Here is a 20,719-nt window from a genome sequence, read left to right as displayed (position 1 = left end):
AGCGGGGTCAAAGATACTTGCTTTATTTTATGACAGGAGATTTGTAGCGTGGGAAGACTAAGTGGTACAGAGCACAGGCTCTGGAGTGAAATAGATCTGTTTTTAAATCTACAGTGCCACATACTAGCAGTGTAACCATCTCCAAGTTACTTAAACTCCTGGAGTCTCAGGTTTTTGATCTGCAAAATGAATTAGAAATGGTATTTCATGGCACTAATATGATGTTTTGTAATTTTGAAGGATACTGGAAGAAGGAAATGTACATAAATTGCTTAGTCCAAAATATGTACTTCAATAAATCTTAATTCTCTCTCTTTATTATCATCACTTTTTGCTTCCCCCACGCCATAACATCTGTTTAATGCGAAAGAAGAAGTGTGAGATGCCATAAGCAAATTGGATTGATCAATAGAGAAAGTCAGGAGCAGATGGGATCACGGGGTCAAGGGATTAGCTTTGATGGTGGGGGAAAGCTAACTTCTCTTCTGACGTCAGTGATGGCACAGAGGACACTTGGGAAGTACAATCTTTTTTAAGATTTTATTTGTTTGTTTATTTACTTAAGAGAAAGAGAGGGAGAGTGCATGAGCATGGGAGGGCAAGAGATAGAAAATCTGAAGCAGACTCCTGCTCAGCATGGAGCCCCACGGGGGGCTTGATTCCAAAACAGGGAGATCTGTGCTGAAACCAAGAGTCAGACGCTTAACTGACTGAGCCACCCAGGGCCCCAGGAAGTAGATTCCCAATGCCTATCCTATTCTTCCCCTTGTTTCCCTTTCCCACGCTCCAGCCAAAAGACTACTTTAGGTACTGGAAAGCTATACTTGCTAATTTGACTTTCCGGGTATAGACCTGACTAATTCTTTGAAGGAAGAATTCTTTGATAGGAGAAGGATCCCTGTTTACTGAGGAGTCAAGCTATTAAAGAAATATATTTATGCCTTAATTCGGTATTTATATGATGTGGATTTGTGGATATAAAGGAAGTTAAGGATTACAGCTATATATAATATCTGAATTCTTAGGGGTGCCTGGGTGGTTCAGTGGGTTGGAGCCTCTGCCTTCAGCTCAGGTCATGATCCCGGGGTTCTGGGATTGAGCCCCGCATTGGGCTCTCTGCTCAGCGGGGAGACTGCTTCCCACCCCCTTTCTGTCTGCCTCTCTGCCTACTTGTGATCTCTGTCTGTCAAATAAATAAATAAAATCTTTAAAAAAATAATAATATCTGAATTCTTAGAGCTTAGCTTTCTTCAATTACTTAATTGTATTTTTTACCTTGCAGAGAAATTCTGGCTTTAGGCAAAACCAAGCATGATACTCTTGTGAAGCTAACATAAGAAAAAGGCGGGTAGGGAAAGAAAAGAGGAAAATCCAGAGCTACTTATTCTGTAACCATTATCATCTTCTGGTTGTTGTGACACTTTCACTCATGGTTCTGCATAGGGAATATAGGAGCTGGCTTACTCTTGGGTCTGGAAGGGAACCACAGCCCTTCTGAGACTTAACGCTCTGTGACCTAGTAGATGTTGGGGAATGAGACTTGACCACATTTGTTTTCAAAGATGTCGTTAGGGAAAGGTAGCAGAAAACCCACTCTGAGGATCTTTTATTTATAACAAAGATTTATTTTCTTCTAATTTTAACAAAGTATTTTTCTTTTGGTTTGTTTTTATATCTGCAGTTGATAAAAGAAAAAACTCAGATTTCCCTTTCTTCTTTAAACCAACAATTATGCTCAGTTACCTGGTTTAAATAGGTTCCTTTCCTTACGAATTTTGATCTAAAATCTTCATACTAGAGTAAAATATTCTTAGGCTACTTTTCTAAACTACCTGAAGTGATTTAACCTATCAATCAATCTAGTTTCTTGATCACAGGTAGTACCTCAAGGTCTCATGCCTAATTGAAAATTTCAACATAGGGACTACCAAAGATGAGACCATAAAATAAATACTTAGCCTTCCATATTTCCAGCAGATCCTTTTGTGCTCTTCTTTTTACCACTCTTTGCTCCATCCCTCTCAGAAACCAGAGTGTTCACAAACTTCCCGTCACCAAACCCTTCAGGTTTCTCCTGTAATGGGAAAAAAAAAAAAAAATTGCCTTTGACAAAACAGTGATTTTGGGAATTTGGAAAAACCAAAGCCCATTTAACACCAAATATCAACAACAGACTCCAAAATATATTCAAGTCAATAAAAGGGATGAACATATTATCTTAGAGCAGAAAATAAAACTGTTATCTGATCTCTAGAAGAGATGGATTTCTCAGCTTTGAAGCAAAAGAACAATCACATAGGAAAAGACTGGCCAATTCAAAGTCTATTTGAAGAATACTTGGAATGCAAAACTTCACTGAAGTGAAAAGCAGCAAAACAAGTTAAAATGCTCTTATCAAGTACAGCAGACAAAAAGTTGTTGGTCTTTGGGTGCAAATGGTGTTCAAACCCAAAAACAAACTAAACAACAAAGAAAAATATTCACCATATAAGCAATGATCCAAGTGTGTAGATAAAGCATTTATACTAGAAAAAATACAAGTAGAAAACAAATATGTGAGGAAAATATTTTCATCTGTCAGCATAGTAAGAATGTAATAGTAATAATGTTGACAATGTTTTGGTATGACTTTTAACTTACACCCAAGTGAGAGCTTTCGTTAACTGATAAAATCTAGTTGGAAAATAATGCAACACAAAGATACTCATACCCTTTGACCCAGTAATCTTTCTTCTGGGAATTTATCCTAAAGAAATGCTCAACAGAGGCAAAAACCAAATGTAATAAAAATTTTTATTGTGGTATTATATAAAACAAAACAGAAATAAACAAACAACAAGAACAACTAAACCTACTAAAAACTACCAAAATATTCAACAACAAAGAATGGTTTATTAATTGTAGAACATTGGTGGGAGATAACTTAATGAGCCATTAAAATGATAATTAGAAAAGCTATGTAACTACACACAGAAACAAATTCTAATAGGAAAATTCTTCTTGGGATGCCTGGGTGGCCCAGATAGTTAAGCATCTGCCTTTGGCTCAGGTCATGATCCCAGAGTCCTGGGATCAAGCCCTGCATCAGGCTCCCTGCTCAGTGCAGAGTCTGCTTCTCCCTGTCCCTCTGCCATTCCCTCTGTTTGTGCTCTTTGGCTCTGTCTATCTCTCTGTCAAATAAATAAATAAAAACTTTTAAAAAAAGAAAAGAAAAGGAAAAATTCTTCTCACTATATACCATTATTATTTTCTGAGAATATGGAATTTATTCTGGGGAAGGCAGGTTGTAGCTGAGCACTTGGATGTTTCTTTGTAGGCTAATGGGGGAACAAAGGCTGAGAAGAACTGAATGTTCTGTACAGTTGAGGAGAGAACCAAAGTTTGCAGAGAAACTCAGAAGTTGCTAATTATTGACAGAAATGAGAGCTGCACTGGGGTGAGACCAACACAGAAAAACGCCTATAGAGAGCGGGATTGCTGTGAAGGGATTTCAGAGAAACTAAATATCCAATTTGTGTTTTTAGATTGTTTGCTATTGGTGCATAGTGTAAGCCCTTCTTTTTTGTCTCCCTGTCAAGACTATAAGAAAAGTCTACATTGTCCCTAGTAATTTTTGTGGACAAATTGTTCAGGAGAACTTCAGAAAAAGTCCACAGCTAGATTAACAAGACATGGCTAAGACAAGAAGTCTGAAGCTATCCCAGGCTTTAATATAGTCATGGCTTTAGCTAACTTTCTAAACCTCTTGGGCTTCAGCTTCTTAATCTATAATGGGGATAACAATATACCTACTTTCAAAGAATGTCTGTGAATATTAAGTGAGTCTGTATGTGTGTATGTATTAAGTGAGTCACAGTTCAGGGCAGAGACAGTTCATGAGGATTCAGGATCTAGGTGACAGATGTCATAATTAGTGCTGTGGGCCTATAAAAGTTTTTTTTTTTTTCCTTCCAAAATTTGCGTCAGTATTTCTCTTGCATTGACTAAAGATTTTAAAACCAAGGAAAGACAATTTCGTAGATAGCTTAAAAAATTTAGTCCTCACTTAGGATGTTTTTTTTTTTTTTTAAGATTATTTATTTATTTATTTATTTGACAGAGAGATCACAAGTAGACAGAGAGGCAGGCAGAGAGAGAGAGAGAGGGAAGCAGGCTCCTTGCTGAGCAGAGAGCCCGATGCGGGACTCGATCCCAGGACCCTGAGATCATGACCTGAGCCGAAGGCAGCGGCTTAACCCACTGAGCCACCCAGGCGCCCTCACTTAGGATGTTTAATCAGTGATCATTTAAAGCAAAGGAGAAAAATCACCAAAGTTGAACAAACAATTAAATAATGAGAGGCATTGAAGTAGGAAAAAAAATGTCTGATTATAAAAAAGGCAGTCACAATAGGCATGGAAAAGTAGGGGTAATATATCTATGACACTTTAAATGTTAATTTAATTGATTCTGATTATGGAAGAGAAAGTTACCAGAAATCTGATCATTCAGAGAGCTGATTTGTGGTGCTAGAGTGTCAACCTGAAATATTCCCTGGAATTATGAGAAGATGCCTAAAGGCATTCTTTTTTTTTTTTTTTTAAGATTTTATTTATTTATTTGTTAGAGAGAGAGAGGGAGCGAGCATGAGCACAGGCAGACAGAGTGGTAGGCAGAGGCAGAGGGAGAAGCAGGCTCCCCGCTGAGCAAGGAGCCCGATGTGGGACTCGATCCCAGGACGCTGGGATCATGACCTGAGCCGAAGGCAGCGGCTTAACCAACTGAGCCACCCAGGCGTCCCAACCCTAAAGGCATTCTATTAGAGAGATAAAAAAGTGATCCTAACTTGAATTTTGGTATCTTTCAAACTTGAAATATTAGAGGACTTAATATAATGGAGAAAAAAGGGAAAATTATTATGAAATGACATAAATTTATTATGATATAAATTTAATTTGAAAAACTTCATGTATTTTGGCTTTCTAAAATCCTTATAAAATTTTCTATTGTATAAATAATAATAATTAGTTAACAGTTATTAATTATACAATTAACTATATATTTTATGTAACATATATTTAATAAAATAAAATTATTAAACATTTATATTTAGATATTTGACTATTGATATTTAGTTTAAATGAGGAAAATTGTTAATGTGGAAGAAAATTATTAATCTGATTTTTTGAAGTTAACTCCACTAGAGAGCTTAAATCATAGCTTAATTTGCACCATTCATCTCTAGCAGCTTAAGTGAGATGGCAGGGACAGGGCCTGGGAAAACATCTAAGCTTTGAGGGATTTGTTTGCAGATCTAAACTATTATGTGAGTAAATTATTCTTGGGAATAGCTGTACTTAATTAATTAACATAGATCTATGTCTTTAATTCTCAGATCCTGAAAGAACAGCTGAAACCCTGAAGATGGGCTGGATTCAAATGTGTTTAGAGGCTAGATTAAGTTTTCTGGGTCCTAGTTTAGTTCAGAAGTTTACACATACATTAACGCACCCTAACTCCTATTGCCTGGGTCATGAAATCCAATGCCCAACACTTTCCCCTTAGTGACCATGTATTTCCTTGATGATCATTAGTATTGTTCAGAAGAAATGCATCCATGATGTCCAAGTCTCTGAGCAACTGGTAAAAGATACTGAGGGCTACCAACTCACTGATTCTCAAATTGTGCTGTTATCTATGGGTCTGTCATTGATAAATGGGAGGAAACGAGGTAAAGCTATGGAAAACAGAAAAACCCAAATAAAACTAGTTTATACATGCAATGCTTCTTCCTGTCTAATGGGAGCATGTAGGACACATAAACTTTATCCTTCCTTCAGCTATACCCCAAACCTCACACCACTCCAAAATTGTCTGTGAACCACAAGAGGCAAACACTGCAGGAAAGAACATTGAGCTCCAAGCCAAGCTACTCGAGGTACACTGTGAGAGGCTGACCTGAGGTCTTGCCAGATCTTATGTGAGTTGATGATGTTTCTTTGTTTGATCCTCTTTAATGAGAAAGGGTCCATTGGCTTCATTGCATCAAGTAAAGGCAAAAGACATTCTTTACCAACTGTATCCCAGGAAATTTCCTATCTGGGGATTTCCCACAAAAGAATTGTAACACAGACAGTCATATAAGTATTTCTAAGTTAATGCCCCCGGTAGTTTGAAGTCAGTAGAATTATTTATTTATTTATTTATTTATTTATTTATTTGTTTGTTTATTTATTTATATTTTTGTAAACATATAATTTTATCCCCAGGGGAACAGGTCTGTGCATTGCCAGGTTTACACACTTCACAGCACTCACCTTAGCACATACCCTCCCCAAACCATAACCCCACCCCCGTCTCCCGACCCCCCTCTCCCCAGCAACCCTCACTTTGTTATGTGAGATTAAGAGTCACTTACAGTTTGTCTCCCTCCAGATCCCATCTTGTTTCATTTATTCTTTTCCTACCCCCCAAACCCCTCATGTTGCATCTCCACTTCCTCATATCAGGGAGATCATATGATATTTGTCTTTATATCACTAAGCATGATACCCTCTCGTTCCATCCACGTCGTCGCAAATGGCAAGATTTCATTTCTTTTGATGGCTACATAGTATTCCATTGTGTATATATACCACATCTTATTTATCCATTCATCTGTTGATGGACATCTAGGTTCTTTCCCTAGTTTGGCTATTGTAGACATTGCTGCTATAAACATTTGGGTGCATGTGCCCCTTCAGATCACTACGTTTGTATCTTTAGGGTAAATACACAATAGTGCAATTGCTGAGTCATAGGGTAGTTCTATTTTCAACTTTTTGAGGAACCTTCATGCTGTTTTCCAGAATGGTTGCACCAGTTTGCATTTCCACCAACAGTGTAGGAGGGTTCCCCTTTCTCCACATCCTTGCCACGGTGTCTTTTCCAGACTTGTTAATTTTAGCCATTCTGACTGGTGTGAGGTGATATCTCATTGTGGCTTTGATTTGTATTTCCCTGATGCCGAGTGATATGGAACACTTTTCCATGTGTCTGTTGGCCACCTGGATGTCTTCTTTGCAGAAATGTCCGTTCATGTCCTCTGCCCATTTCTTGATTGGATTATTTGTTCTTTGGGTGTTGAGTTTGCTAAGTTCTTTATAGATTTTGGACACTAGCCCTTTATCTGATATGTCGTTTGCAAATATCTTCTCCCATTCTGTCAGTTGTCTTTGGTTTTGTTGACTGTTTCCTTTGCTGTACAAAAGCTTTTGATCTTGATAAAATCCCAATAGTTCATTTTTGCCCTTGCTTCCCTTGCCTTTGGCGACGTTCCTAGGAAGAAGTTGCTGCAGCTGAGGTCGAAGATGTCGCTGCCTGTGTTCTCCTCAAGGATTTTGATGGATTCCTTTCTCACATTGAGATCCTTCATCCATTTTGAGTCTATTTGTGTGTGTGGTGTAAGGAAATGGTCCAATTTCATTTTTCTGAATGTGGCTGTGCAATTTTCCCAACACCGTTTGTTGAAGAGGCTGTCTTTTTCCCATTGGACATTCTTTCCTGCTTTGTCGAAGATTAGTTGACCATAGAGTTGAGGGTCTATTTCTGGGCTCTCTATTCTGTTCCATTGATCTATGTGTCTGTTTTTGTGCCAGTACCATGCTCTCTTGATGATGACAGCTTTGTAATAGAGCTTGAAGTCTGGAATTGTGATGCCACCAACTTTGGCTTTCTCTTCTTTTTTTTTTCTTTTTCTTTTTTTTTTTAATTTCTGGCTTTCTTTTCAGTATTCCTTTGGCTATTTGAGGTCTTTTCTGATTCCATATAAATTTTAGGATTATTTGTTCCATTTCTTTGAAAAAAATGGCTGGGATTTTGCTAGGGATTGCATTAAATGTGTAGATTGCTTTAGGTAGCGTAGACTTTTTCACAATATTTGTTCTTCCAATCCAGGAGCATGGAACATTTTTCCATTTCTTTGTGTCTTCCTCAATTTCATTCATGAGTACTTTATAATTTTCTGAGTATAGATTCTTAGCCTCTTTGGTTAGGTTTATTCCTAGGTATCTTATAGTTTTGGGTGCAATTATAAATGGGATTGACTCCTTAATTTCTCATTCTTCTGCCTTGTTGTTGGTGTAAAGAAATGCAACTGATTTCTGTGCATTGATTTTATATCCTGACACTTTATTAAATTCCTGTACAAGTTCTAGCAGTTTTTGGAGTGGAGTCTTTTGGGTTTTCCACATATAGTATCATATTATCTGCAAAGAATGATAGTTTGACTTCTTCTTTGCCGATTTGGATGCCTTTCTTTTTTTTTCTTTTATTTATTTTCAGCATAATAGTATTCATTGTTTTTGTACCACACCCGGTGCTCCATGCAGTCCGTGCCCTCTCTAATACCCACCACCTGGTTCCCCCAACCTCCCACCCCCCTACCTCTTCAAACCCTTCAGATTGTTTTTCAGAGTCAATAGTCTCTCATTGTTCACCTCCCCTTCCAATTTCCCCCAAATGCCTTCTCCTAACTCCCCATGTCCTCCATGCTATTTGTTATGCTCCCTTTAATTTCTTTTTCTTGTCTGATTGCTGAGGCTAAGACTTCTAGTACTATGTTGAATAGCAGTGGTGATAATGGACATCCCTGCCGTGTTCCTGACCTTAGCGGAAAAGCGTTCAGTTTTTCTCCATTGTGAATGATATTTGCAGTGGGTTTTTCATAGATGGCTTTGATAATATTGAGGTATGTAACCTCTGTCCCTACACTTTGAAGAGTTTTGATCAGGAAGGGATGCTGTACTTTGTCAAATGTTTTTTTAGCATCTTTGAAAGTATCATATGGTTCTTGTTCTTTCTTTTATTAATGTGTTGTATCACATTGATTGATTTGCAGATGTTGAACCAACCTAGCAGCCCTGGAATAAATCCCACTTGGTCGTGGTGAATAATCCTTTTAATGTACTGTTGGATCCTATTGGCTAGTATTTTGGCGAGAATTTTTGCATCTGTGTTCATCAAGGATATTGGTCTGTAGTTCTCTTTTTTGATGGGATCCTTGTCTGGTTTTGGGATCAAGGTGATGCTGGCCTCATAAAATGAGTTTGGAAGTTTTCCTTCTATTTCTATTTTTTGGAACAGTTTCAGGAGAATAGGAATTAATTCTTCTTTAAATGTTTGGTAAAATTCCCCTGGGAATCCGTCTGGCCCTGGGCTTTGGTTTGTTTGGAGATTTTTGATGACTGTTTCAATCTCCTTGCTAGTTAAGTGTCTCTTCAGGTTTTCTATTTCTTCCTGGTTCAGTTTTGGCAGTTTATATGTCTCTAGGAATGCATCCATTTCTTCCAGATTGTCAAATTTGTTGGCGTAGAGTTGCTCATAGTATGTTCTTTTAATTGTCTGTATTTCTTTGGTGTTCGTTGTGATCTCTCCTCTTTCATTCATGATTTTATTTATTTGGGTCCTTTCTCTTTTCTTCTTTATATCTCCTGAGAGGGTTTCTCTAATATCTTCCATGCCTTTTTTGAGCCTAGCTAGAACCTTGAGAATTGTCATTTTGAACTCTATATCTGACATATTACCAATGTCCATATTGATTAGGTCCCTAGCCTTTGCTACTGCCTCTTGTTTTTTTTTTCTGTGGTGAGTTTTTCTGCCTTGTCATTTTGTCCAGATAAGAGTATATGAAGGAGCAAATAAAATGCTAAAAGGGTGGCAAAGACCCCAGGAAAATGCGCTTTAACCAAATCAGAAGAGACCCCAACTCATGGGGGGAGAAAGGGGATAAAATGAAGTTCAGGAAAAAAAATTAAAAAAAGAAAACAAATAAGGAAAAAATATAAGAAAGAAAAAAATATATATATATTAGACTGGTGACTAGAACAGGGTCACCCACTTAATTTTGGGAGTATTTTGGTCTCTTAGAAGAACTACCTCCCAAAATTTTAAGGAATGAAAAAAGCATATAAGGGTAAACACAATGAAGGGATGGAATATGCTTATAAAGATGAAAAAATATATATATTTTTTTAATTTCTAAAAAAGGAGTTGATAAAGTAAGTTGGTTGGAAGAATAAAGAAAAAAAAAGTGGAGAGAATTTGCTTGGGCTGGAGACTAGAACAAATCTGGAGCAAGATTTAGGGTATATTTTGATCTATTAGAAGAAGTTGTACCCCAAATTTTTTAGAAGAAAAAATCCTATGTGTATACAAAAAATAAAGTTAAATACAATGAAGGATAAAATATGACTATAATAACAAAGGTTCAAAAAAGATTATTTTTTATGAAAGGTATTGTTAAGATAAACTATTTAAAAAACATTAAAAAAGAAAATGGTAAAAGATAAAAAAAATTTTAGCAGAAGAAAAAAAAACAAAATTAAAAAAATTAAATTAACTGCAAGACTTGGGACACCTGGGTGGCTCAGTTGGTTGAGCAGCTGCCTTCGGCTCAGGTCATGATCCCAGCGTCCTGGGATCGAGTCCCACATCGGGCTCCTTGCTCATCAGGGAGCCTGCTTCTCCCTCTGCCTCTGCCTGCCATTCTGTCTGCCTGTGCTTGCTCTCTCTCCCTCTCTCTCTCTGACAAATAAATAAATAAAATCTTTAAAAAAAAATTAACTGCAAGACTAAAGAATCATGGGGAGAAAGCCATGAGTTCTATATTTTGCTTTCTCCTCCTCTCGACTTCTGCTGCTCTCCTTGGTAAGTGATCTTGGTCTTGGCTGGATTTCTCCTTGATCTTCTGGGGGAGGGGCCTGTTGTAGTGATTCTCAAGTGTCTTTGCCCCAAGTGGAATTGCACCGCCCTTACCAGGGGTTGGGCTGAGTAATCTGCTCGGGTTCACTTTCAGGAGCTTTTGTTCCCTGAATGCTTTCCGTAGAGTTCCGGAGGACGGGAATGAAGATGGTGGCCTCCCAGGCTCCGGCCTGGAGGAGCCGAGAGCTCAAGGCCCCACTCCTCCGTGAGCCCTCAGAGAAAAGCGCTCAATCACTCCTGTCTCCCTGGCCTCCAGCTGCGCTCCGAACTCTGCCAGCCTGCGACCGGTACAAGGTAACCCCGAGCTGAGAGCTCACTCCTCGGGTCTGTCTCTGTAGCCAGCTTCCCCACTTTAATACCTGCGAGCTCTGCGACCCAATCCTGCACTTTGCATTGCTAGGACTGTAGCCCTACAGTGCACCCTAGGGCATCAAACTGATTGCTCACCTGGAAATGTATTAAAAAGAAAGAAAAAAGAAATGAGCACATTAAATGCATTTTGGTCTGAGGTTTGTCTCACTGTGTTCAGAGCCTGCTGCGTTTCTAAAGCTTTGTGTAAACTAAATATTACAAAAAACAATGCATCACAGCAGTCACTGCTAAGTGCTGTTTCTCTTTTTATCCAGTAGGAAAGACTTGTCACTCCATACATCATTTAAACTAGCTGTAGTGATTCCTCAAATTTAAAAAATACTGCACATGGTGAATAAAAATACAAGGAGGAAGGAGGGTTTTAAACTATAGGATTTTCCCCTCCTAGCATTCTTTTTTTTTTTTTTAAAGATTTTATTTATTTATTTGACAGAGAGAAATCACAAGTAAGCAGAGAGGCAGGCAGAGAGAGAGGAGGAAGCAGGCTCCCGCTGAGCAGAAAGCCCGATGTGGGGCTCGAACCCAGGACCTGGGATCATGACCCGAGCCAAAGGCAGCGGCTTAACCCACTGAGCCACCCAGGCGCCCCCCCTCCTAGCATTCTTAAGTAAAATGTTTTTATCACCAGTAGCTGGAAACATTAACTGGAACAAATGCCAAGAAAATTGAAAATTGCAGAAATCATATAGTTAAGGGCATGTGCTTTGTGCTTTTACTCTTAATGTTGATTTCTTATGTTATACTTATTATTTTATAAAAGGTTATAGTAGTAACAGAAACATGTATTTCATAATCTATAAAACTATACCATCTAACCCAAAATCAAGAGTGGGATGATTTCCATCCTCTGAAACCCAGCTCAGAACACAGACAGGAAAGAGAGCAAAAGTCCAGAGGACAGCTATAATGGACCCAGCTGCTTAAACCTGCTACTTTACTCCTGAGGAAAGATACTGACCATCACTCAGAGACCATTGGAAACTTACCACACACTCACTTCTATTATATATGTGAAAATACCTGTTTGTCAGCCTCATACAAATTAGAAACATTAATTTAAAAGAGATGGCAGATGGGTAAGGAAGAAAGGTGGGAGGACTGTACTTCAAGCAGGCATTCTGGTCAAAAGTCTCAACTGAGGACAGCCTGTCTACAGAGGAGGAGCCAGAAAAACTTAAAAGCAGAAACAGAACTTACCTGCGGCCATTTAATGGAGAGGGAAGAAGTCTATCATGCATCAAGAGTCTCCAAAGGCATCAATTTCTAAAGCACAGCTAAATCATAGATATTCTTTGTATAGTGTCATGGGGGGGCAGGAAACTATAGTAAGCATATTCTATTTTAGAAAGTCAAGGAGTATAGAACAAACTTTACAGAGATTTTTTTTTAATGACATGTTTAAATTTTAAAGGGATTTTGTACTTGAAATAATTACATGTAAAGTCTCTTTGTATATATCCCTCTGTGACAATGCCAAGAAAATGAAGTATTGCTATATACATTAAGTATTTGAATGCATTATAATTATATTCTCTTTAATTAAGCTGAGCAAATAACAACTCACTGATCTACATTTATTCACCTCTGTTGGTGGGTAAGTGTGGGAGGGTGTCGGGGGTTAGCACATGCTGGAACATATGTCCCTAGCTGCAGTGCCTGTAGCTTTCCATGGTCCGAAAAAGTTCACTCCATCTTGGAGAGAGTATTCCTCTCTGGGGATTAGCCCTCTGTTCCCCTGGTACATCATGTCAGTATGTTGACTACTATGTGCCCTCATATATTTATGCATAGGCTTCCCTGCTTCCATCCTGGAGTGGACTGTGTTAAATCTTTAGTAAACTTTATCTCACTTCTGAGAGACCTACCACCTCCATCCTAGAAGCAGATGTTGTAGTTTTCGTTCTGGATTCTTGTGACTACCCCATGCAGACATCTTCTGCGTCATTGACTCCCTGCACTTGACAAGTTAAATAGAACTTCCTGGGAAATAAAAATGAAAAAAAATACATAGATTAGAAACGCTGGTATCCTGCTTGTTCACCCCAGTAATATTCTCCGAGTCATATTGTGTGATAAGTGATCGACATGAGGTAGATAGGTAATGGAAAAATAATTTTAATAGATATCTCAAGGATTAGAAATTTGAGATTAACCATGATACAGTTTTACTTAATATTTTTCATCTTCTTAAAAGGTTGTGCACATTTTTAAGAGGGTATAATTTATCACAGCTATAAGTATATCACATCGTATATATACCTATAGTATATATTCAATTTATATGTATTATGTATATTATTTATATTTTAATACATATCACATTTATATTTTTGCTTTAATTAAATTGATTCATCATACCTCCTTTTGACAAAAATGGATCAGTAGGACTGTCAATTGTTTATTGAAGCATAAAACCTTGGCAGAAACAGGAACACAAAACACTGATCCTTCTCAGTATCCTTGCTAGTGGAAATAGTAAGTGGGGATCTGGTGGTAGTAAAGGATGTGTTGTTCTAGGAAATGTCCTAGGATGCAAATGTTCTAGGAAATTGAATTTTTAAGTGTGATGATTTCACAAAATCATCCAAATAAAAATGGAATTCTGAAGTACACAATTATTTAAAAACTGGACTCTGAGGCACCTGAATGGCTCAGTTGGTTAAACATCTGCCTTTGGCTCAGGTCATGATCCTGGAGTCCCAGGATCGAGTCCCACTTCGGTCTCTCTGCTCAGTGGAGATCCTGCTTCTCCCTCTGACCTCCCCCTTCTTCCCCTCCTTTTTTTATTCTCTCTCTCTCTTGCAAATAAATAAATAAATAGAATCTTAAAAAAATAAAAATATAAAAATTGGACTATGTTAGGGGCATTGAATGATATTTTTTAGTCCACAGTGAGTTAGCTGTTGATAAAATTCAGCAAATGACAGCATAAACTCATTGAACTCTTCTCATTTTTTTCAAATAATTACAAGATTTACCATAAATATAATAAAAAATAGTACCATAAGTATATATAAAATAATAATTTACCATAAGTACATAAAAAATAAAAAATATTTACTATAAATAAAAATTAAATATAATACAAAAATGTGTTTTTAAATACCATAAATATAATATAAAATTTTTTTTTTGCTACTGAAGACAAGAGCACAAATGACAGAGACAAAATTACATTTCTGGGAATAAAAGCAAATACAAATGACCCTTACAGTACTGTTGAGGAAGTTGTAAAACCAACTGCAAATTAGTGACAAATATCATGCCAGAAAAATAAGTTGCTGATAAAATTTATCTATAAAATGATACTATTAGATGTCAATGATATAATAAGTACACAAGGAAAAAGAGATTACAATGTGTGTGTATTGAGGTATATGTGTGGAGAGAGAGAGAGAGAGAGTGTGTGTGTGTGTGTGTGTGTGTGTATGTGTGCCAGGAAATATTTCTTATTACAATTAGATAGAATTACTAGTGTATGGGAAATTAGTCTTCAACATAGGAATATGCCTATAGGTGAATACACATTTTATTATGTTTTTCACCAGACTCACAGAAATGCAGAAGTGAGGTTTTTGTTTGTTTGTTTTTGGAGTAGTTATTATTTGTGAATTGCAGTATAGCCTAGAAAAGGTGCCTTTAGACATTGATGAAAGAGCATTGGCTATATGTGCAACAAGGGAAACATGTTACACAGGCAAAGAAACTGTGAAAATCAGTCCAAACAGTATTCAGTCAAGAGAATAGGTGATGGTCAATAATATACTTTAATTCATTGTTCTAGAACAACACTGACCGTAAGAACTCTCTGTAATAATGAAAATTTTTTCTGTTTGCTCTGTTTAATAATGGTAGCCCCTAGACACATATGTCTACTGAGCACTTGAAATGGGGTTAGGAATTTCCAAGTTTACTGAAAATAAATTCCAACTTTACATACCTTTAATTCATTTAAATTTAAATGTCCACATATGTCTAGTGGCTACAGTTCTGGTCAACACATTTCTCCAAAGCAGTAAATATATCAACATCATGAAATCACAGCTATGGAGAGAATATCTTTTCATTATGCCATAGGAGGGAATGAGCTGCAGGTCAGACACAGCTTTTCCACACATGCTCCCTTCCTCTCAACATGGGAAAGATTTGAGTTCATGAGTTAATAAAATCAAAACTGGTTCCTTATTACACTGATAAAAGAGAGTTTGTATGATTTTAAGTGGCCTATTCAACTAACACATTTCAAAGATAGACTCAACATCTTTAATAATCAGACCCTCAAAATTCAAGGGAAAAAATTATGAGTTTTAAATTGATGATAAAGGGGGATGCCTGGGTGCTCAGTAGGTTAATTATATGACTCTTGATTTCAGCTCAGGTCATAATCTCAGGGTAATGCAGCAGAGGCCCATGTCAGGCTCCTCATTTAGCATGGAATCTGCTTGAGATTCTCTCTCTGCCATCCCCCCACCACTACTGTGGTGTCTCTCTCTCTTAAAAAAAAAAAAAAAAAAAAAAAAAAAAGGACGATAAAGTATTGGTATCTCTTTTGAAAACCAAACAGTGATATGACTAACTTCCTTACAAAGGGTTTAACTTTTTCCTTCAAATATGCTTTCACTTATTGGAGGTAGAGCTGGATAATAAATTACTGAGCTTATTATTTCCCCTCTAAAGTTGGAAATAATTTCTGGCACCCGAAACAAACAGAGTAGATTAGGGTATTGATTGTTGCTGGTATCCAAGTTGAAATATCCAACAATTAAGTTAACAGTGTGATACAATTATTTATTTTATATCTGTTATAACCCTAAAAATAGCCTTTATTTTTATTTTATTTTTCTCAGTGTTCCAAGATTCACTGTTTATGCACCATAGCCAGTGCTCCGTGCAATACCCACCCTCCTTAATACCACCACCAGGCTCACCCATCACCCCACCTCCCTCCCTTCCAAAACCCTCAGATTGTTTCTGAGTCCACAGTCTCTCATGGTTCATCTCCCCCTCTGATTTCCCTCCATTCCCTTTTCCTTTCCTTCTCCTAATGTCCTTCATGTTATTCTTTATGCTCTGTAAGTGAAACCATATGATAATTGACTCTCTCTGCTTTACTTATTTCACTCAGCATAATCTCCTCCAGTCCTGCCCATGTTGATACAAAAGTTGGGTATTCATCCTTTCTGATGGAGGCATAATACTCCATAGTGTATATGGACCTCATCTTCTTTATCCATTTGTCCGTTGAAGGGCATCTTTGTTCTTTCCACAGTTTGGTGATTGTGGACATTGCTGTTATGAATATTGGGGTACTGATGGCTCTTCATTTCACTACATCTGTATCTTTGCAGTAACTATCCAGTAGTGCAATTGCAGGGTCATAGGGTAGCTCTATTTTTAATTTTTGAGGAATCTCCATACTGTTTTCCAAAGTGGATGCACCAACTTGCATTCTCACCAACAGTGTGAGAGGGTTCCCCTTTCTTCACATCCTCTCCAAAATTTGTTGTTCCTGCCTTTTTAATTTTGGCTATTCTAACTGGTGTAAGGTGGTATCTCAATGTGGTTTTGATTTGAATTTCCCTGATGGCTAATGATGATGAACATTTTTTCATGTGTCTGTTAGCCATTTGTATGTCTTCTTTGGAGAATGAAAAAAAGATGAGTTGTAGTTTTGTAATTTCTGCATCCACGTTGAGATCAATGTCCATAACTGACAAAGCCATAAATAGTTGCTCCTATTTCCTCAAAATCTATAATTGAAATTCAGAATGTTTTAACTTAATAGAACCTACTACATGTGGAACTTAGTCACTTGGTCACACTAACCACATATACATCATGGTCAAGGTTATGTTTTATAATAATATTTATTATTTAATATTTATATTTTTATTATTTTATTTATTTTATATTTATTTTAATATTTATTATTTATAATAAATTAATATTTATTATAATATTTATTATATTTATTTTAAATTTATTTTAATATTTATTTTAATAAATATTTATTTTATTTATTTTTATTTTTTATTTTATTATTTATTTTTTTAATATTTATTTTAAATTTATTTAAAATGTGTCAACCTGTAATTTCACTGGTCATCTAATAATTGGTTTAGGATTGCCAAAACTTTGAAAAATACAGGTCAATGGTACAAAGTTAGAGATTTAAAGACTTACAGTGGATTTATTTTTTTAATTTTATTTTTATTTATTTTTTAAAATTTTATTTTAGTTTTTCAGTGTTCCAAGATTCATTGGTTATGCACCACACCCAATGCTCCATGCAATACCCACCCTTCTTAATACCCACCACCAGGCTCACCTATTCCCCCCACCTCTCTCCCCTCCAAAACCCTCAGTTTGTTTCTCAGAGTCCACAGTGTCTCATGGTTCATCTCCCCCTTGGATTTCCCCTAACTCCCTTACCCTCTCCTTCTCCCAATGTCCTCCGTTTTATTCCTTATGCTTCACAAATTAAGTGAGACCATACGATAATTGACTCTGCTTGACTTATTTCAGCATAATCTCCTCCAGTCCTGTCCATGTTGATTCAAAAGTCGGGTATTCATCCTTTCTGATGGAGGCATAATACTTCATTGTATATATACAGTGGATTTATTTTTTAACCTGCTCATTCTCCTTTTATTTTCATTATCAGTCTTTTTATTTATTGATTGATATTTTAGCAACTTTATTGGAGTACCACTAAGAGACAAGTATACCTTTTTAATGTATATAATTTAATGTATTTGAACATATGTAAACATATGTGATACTGTCACCACTATCAAGGTAACAGCCATATCCAACACTTGCCAGAGTTTCTTTGTGTCCATGTGTGTGATAAGAACACTTAATATTAAAAAAAAAAGAACACTTAATATGAGATCTACCCTCTCAACAAATTTTGAAGTGCACAATACTGTATCATCAATATAGGTACTATGTTGTACAGCGGATCCATCTGTAGGACTAGTATAATTGAAAATTTATACCCTTAGAATAACAACTCCACAGCTCCCTTATCCCACACACATGTAGCACCTGGCAGCCACAACTGTATTCTCTGCTTTTCTGAGTTCAAGTATTCTAAATACCTCACATAAGTTGAGTCATGCGGTATTTGTCCTTCTGGGACTGGCTTATCTCACATAGCATCATGTCCTCCAAGTCCATCCATGTTGTCACAAATGGCAGGCTTTCCTTCCTTTTTAAGGCTGAATAATATTCCATTGTATGCATATACCATATATATATATATATATATATATTATATATTTATATATTTATATATATTTATATATATATACATATATATATATATATATTTCATTTATCTGTTGATGGAGACCTGGATTATTTTCCATAGCTTGGCTGTTACGAGTAGTGCTGCAATGAACATGGGAGTGCAGGTATTTCCTTTATTATTCTCCTTTATCACCCATTTCAGGAAATAGCTAGAAATCTGAGAGTAAATATAAATATCTCCCATACCCATATGTCCCTTATAAAGTCCATATCCCAGTTCTACCAAGTATATCTCAGTCCTATTCATTTATTCCCTATCTGCTTCACCTTGACAGCCACACTTTATTTTAAGCATTTATTACCTCCCACTTAAACTCCAACAGTGGCCTCCTCAGTGGGCTTGTCTGTCCTTATTTTTGTTCCTTGACAATTATCACCAGGTTTCTTTTTTTTTTTTTTAAGATTTATTTATTTGAGAGAGGGGGTGGAGAGGGACGTGGAGAGAGAGAATCTTAAACAGACTTTGCGCAGAGCCCAGAGCCTGATATGGGGCTCTATCTCATGACCCTGAAAACATGGCCTGTCAGAAACCAAGAGTCAGACACAACTGACTATACCATCCAGGTGTCCCATCACCAGATTTTTATTTAAAATTCACGGTACTGTTTAAAATAGTATTGTGGGGGCGCCTGGGTGACTCATTTAAGCATCTGACTTTGGCTCAGGTCATGATCCTAGGGTCCTGGGATTGAGCTGCAGGTGAAGCTTTATGCTCAGCGGGGTGTCTGCTTTTCCCTCTTCCTCTGCAACGCCCCCTGCTTGTGTTCTTTCACTCTCTCTCTGTCAAATAAATAAATAAAGTCTTAAAAAAATACTATTGCATTTTTTTCTATGTTAGCAGCAAGCATCAAGAAGTGAAAATACTTCCTTAATAACAATAACAAAAAAGTATATGTAATATTGAAGAATAAAACTAACCAAAAAAAAAGTACAGAGAGGATAAAGTCATTGAATAAAATTTTTAAAAAATCAGAAACAAAATTAAAATAGCATATCATGTTCTCAGATGGTAAGAATTATCAGAATAAAAGCATCAATTTTATCAATATTAATAAATAAATGTATTTCAAGTTCCAATTAAAATATTTATATGGATTAGGGTTTTAAATTATTTTTGGAATTGACAAAAGTACTTAATAAAAAAGGATAATTTCTGAAAATATTCAATATAAGCAAAAGCAAGAACAGTGAAAAGGAACTTACATTAATAAATATTAAAAACATTATAAATGTTCTGGAATGTAAAATGGGGTTTGATATAGAAATAGAAATCAGTCAGATCTATGTGAAAATCTAGACACAAACCACAGATCATATGAAAATTTAATATGTGACAAGGGTGGTATTTTATTTCAGTATGCTTACAGATTGACTATACATCTGAAAGAAAGTTGGACTCCTATCTCACACCATAAGAATAAAAGATTCAGAAGGATAGAGAACTTTAAAGGAGAAAAGAACTTAGTAGAAACTATAAAAAACTATATACATAATAAAGGAATGGGGGAAGACTTTCATCACAAAGAGAGGAAATCCAGAAACTATAAAGGCTGTGAATGTAATTAGATATTTCTACAAAAGGTTTTAAACTTTCATATGAAAAAACACTATATGAAACAATTAATTAAATTACACATTTGAATTGTCGATGGCAAACTATTACTGTTAAAAACAAAAACCACTTACGTATTCACTTGAAAAGCTAATGGACAGTAAACAAAGTTACAGAAGGACAAGCCCAAATGGCCAATAAATATATCCCCACATCTACCAGTAGTCAGAAAAATGAAGAATATCATAACAATGAAATATTTTATGAAGTCCAATTGGCACAAGTTAAACAGCATAATAATACCTATTGTTGGCTGGGATATGGGGAAAATAACCTTCTCTTAATTTGCTGGGAGACATATCACATAGTCTTTGGGGGAAGTAATTTAGCAGCAAGATCTATTAAATATGAAAATACACATACCTTTCAACTCAGTAATTCTGTATCTTACAAAATTAAAACAAAAATGTGCCAAGATATTTGTAAGAGGATGTTTATTTAGCATTGTTCATGTGATGTAAAACTGAAAGATAATAACCATCTATAAAATGATTGAATAAAATATTCTGCTCATGGCAGAATATTGCAGCCATTAAGAATAATAAATTAAAGCTATATGAGTTAACTTAAAAGTATTTCTCTGATATTTAGCTGAGAAATTATACAATAGGATCTAACTTTTTTAAATGACCAAACAGACTTGAAGCAGATAATGAGTTGATAGATTTAGAGATGAATGTTGAAACAGGAAAAAAAAAAAGG

This window comes from Lutra lutra, chromosome 7 (genome assembly GCF_902655055.1).
Source record: "Lutra lutra chromosome 7, mLutLut1.2, whole genome shotgun sequence".
Classification (NCBI taxonomy): Eukaryota; Metazoa; Chordata; class Mammalia; order Carnivora; family Mustelidae; genus Lutra; species Lutra lutra.
Note: the sequence above shows the minus strand (reverse complement) of the source record.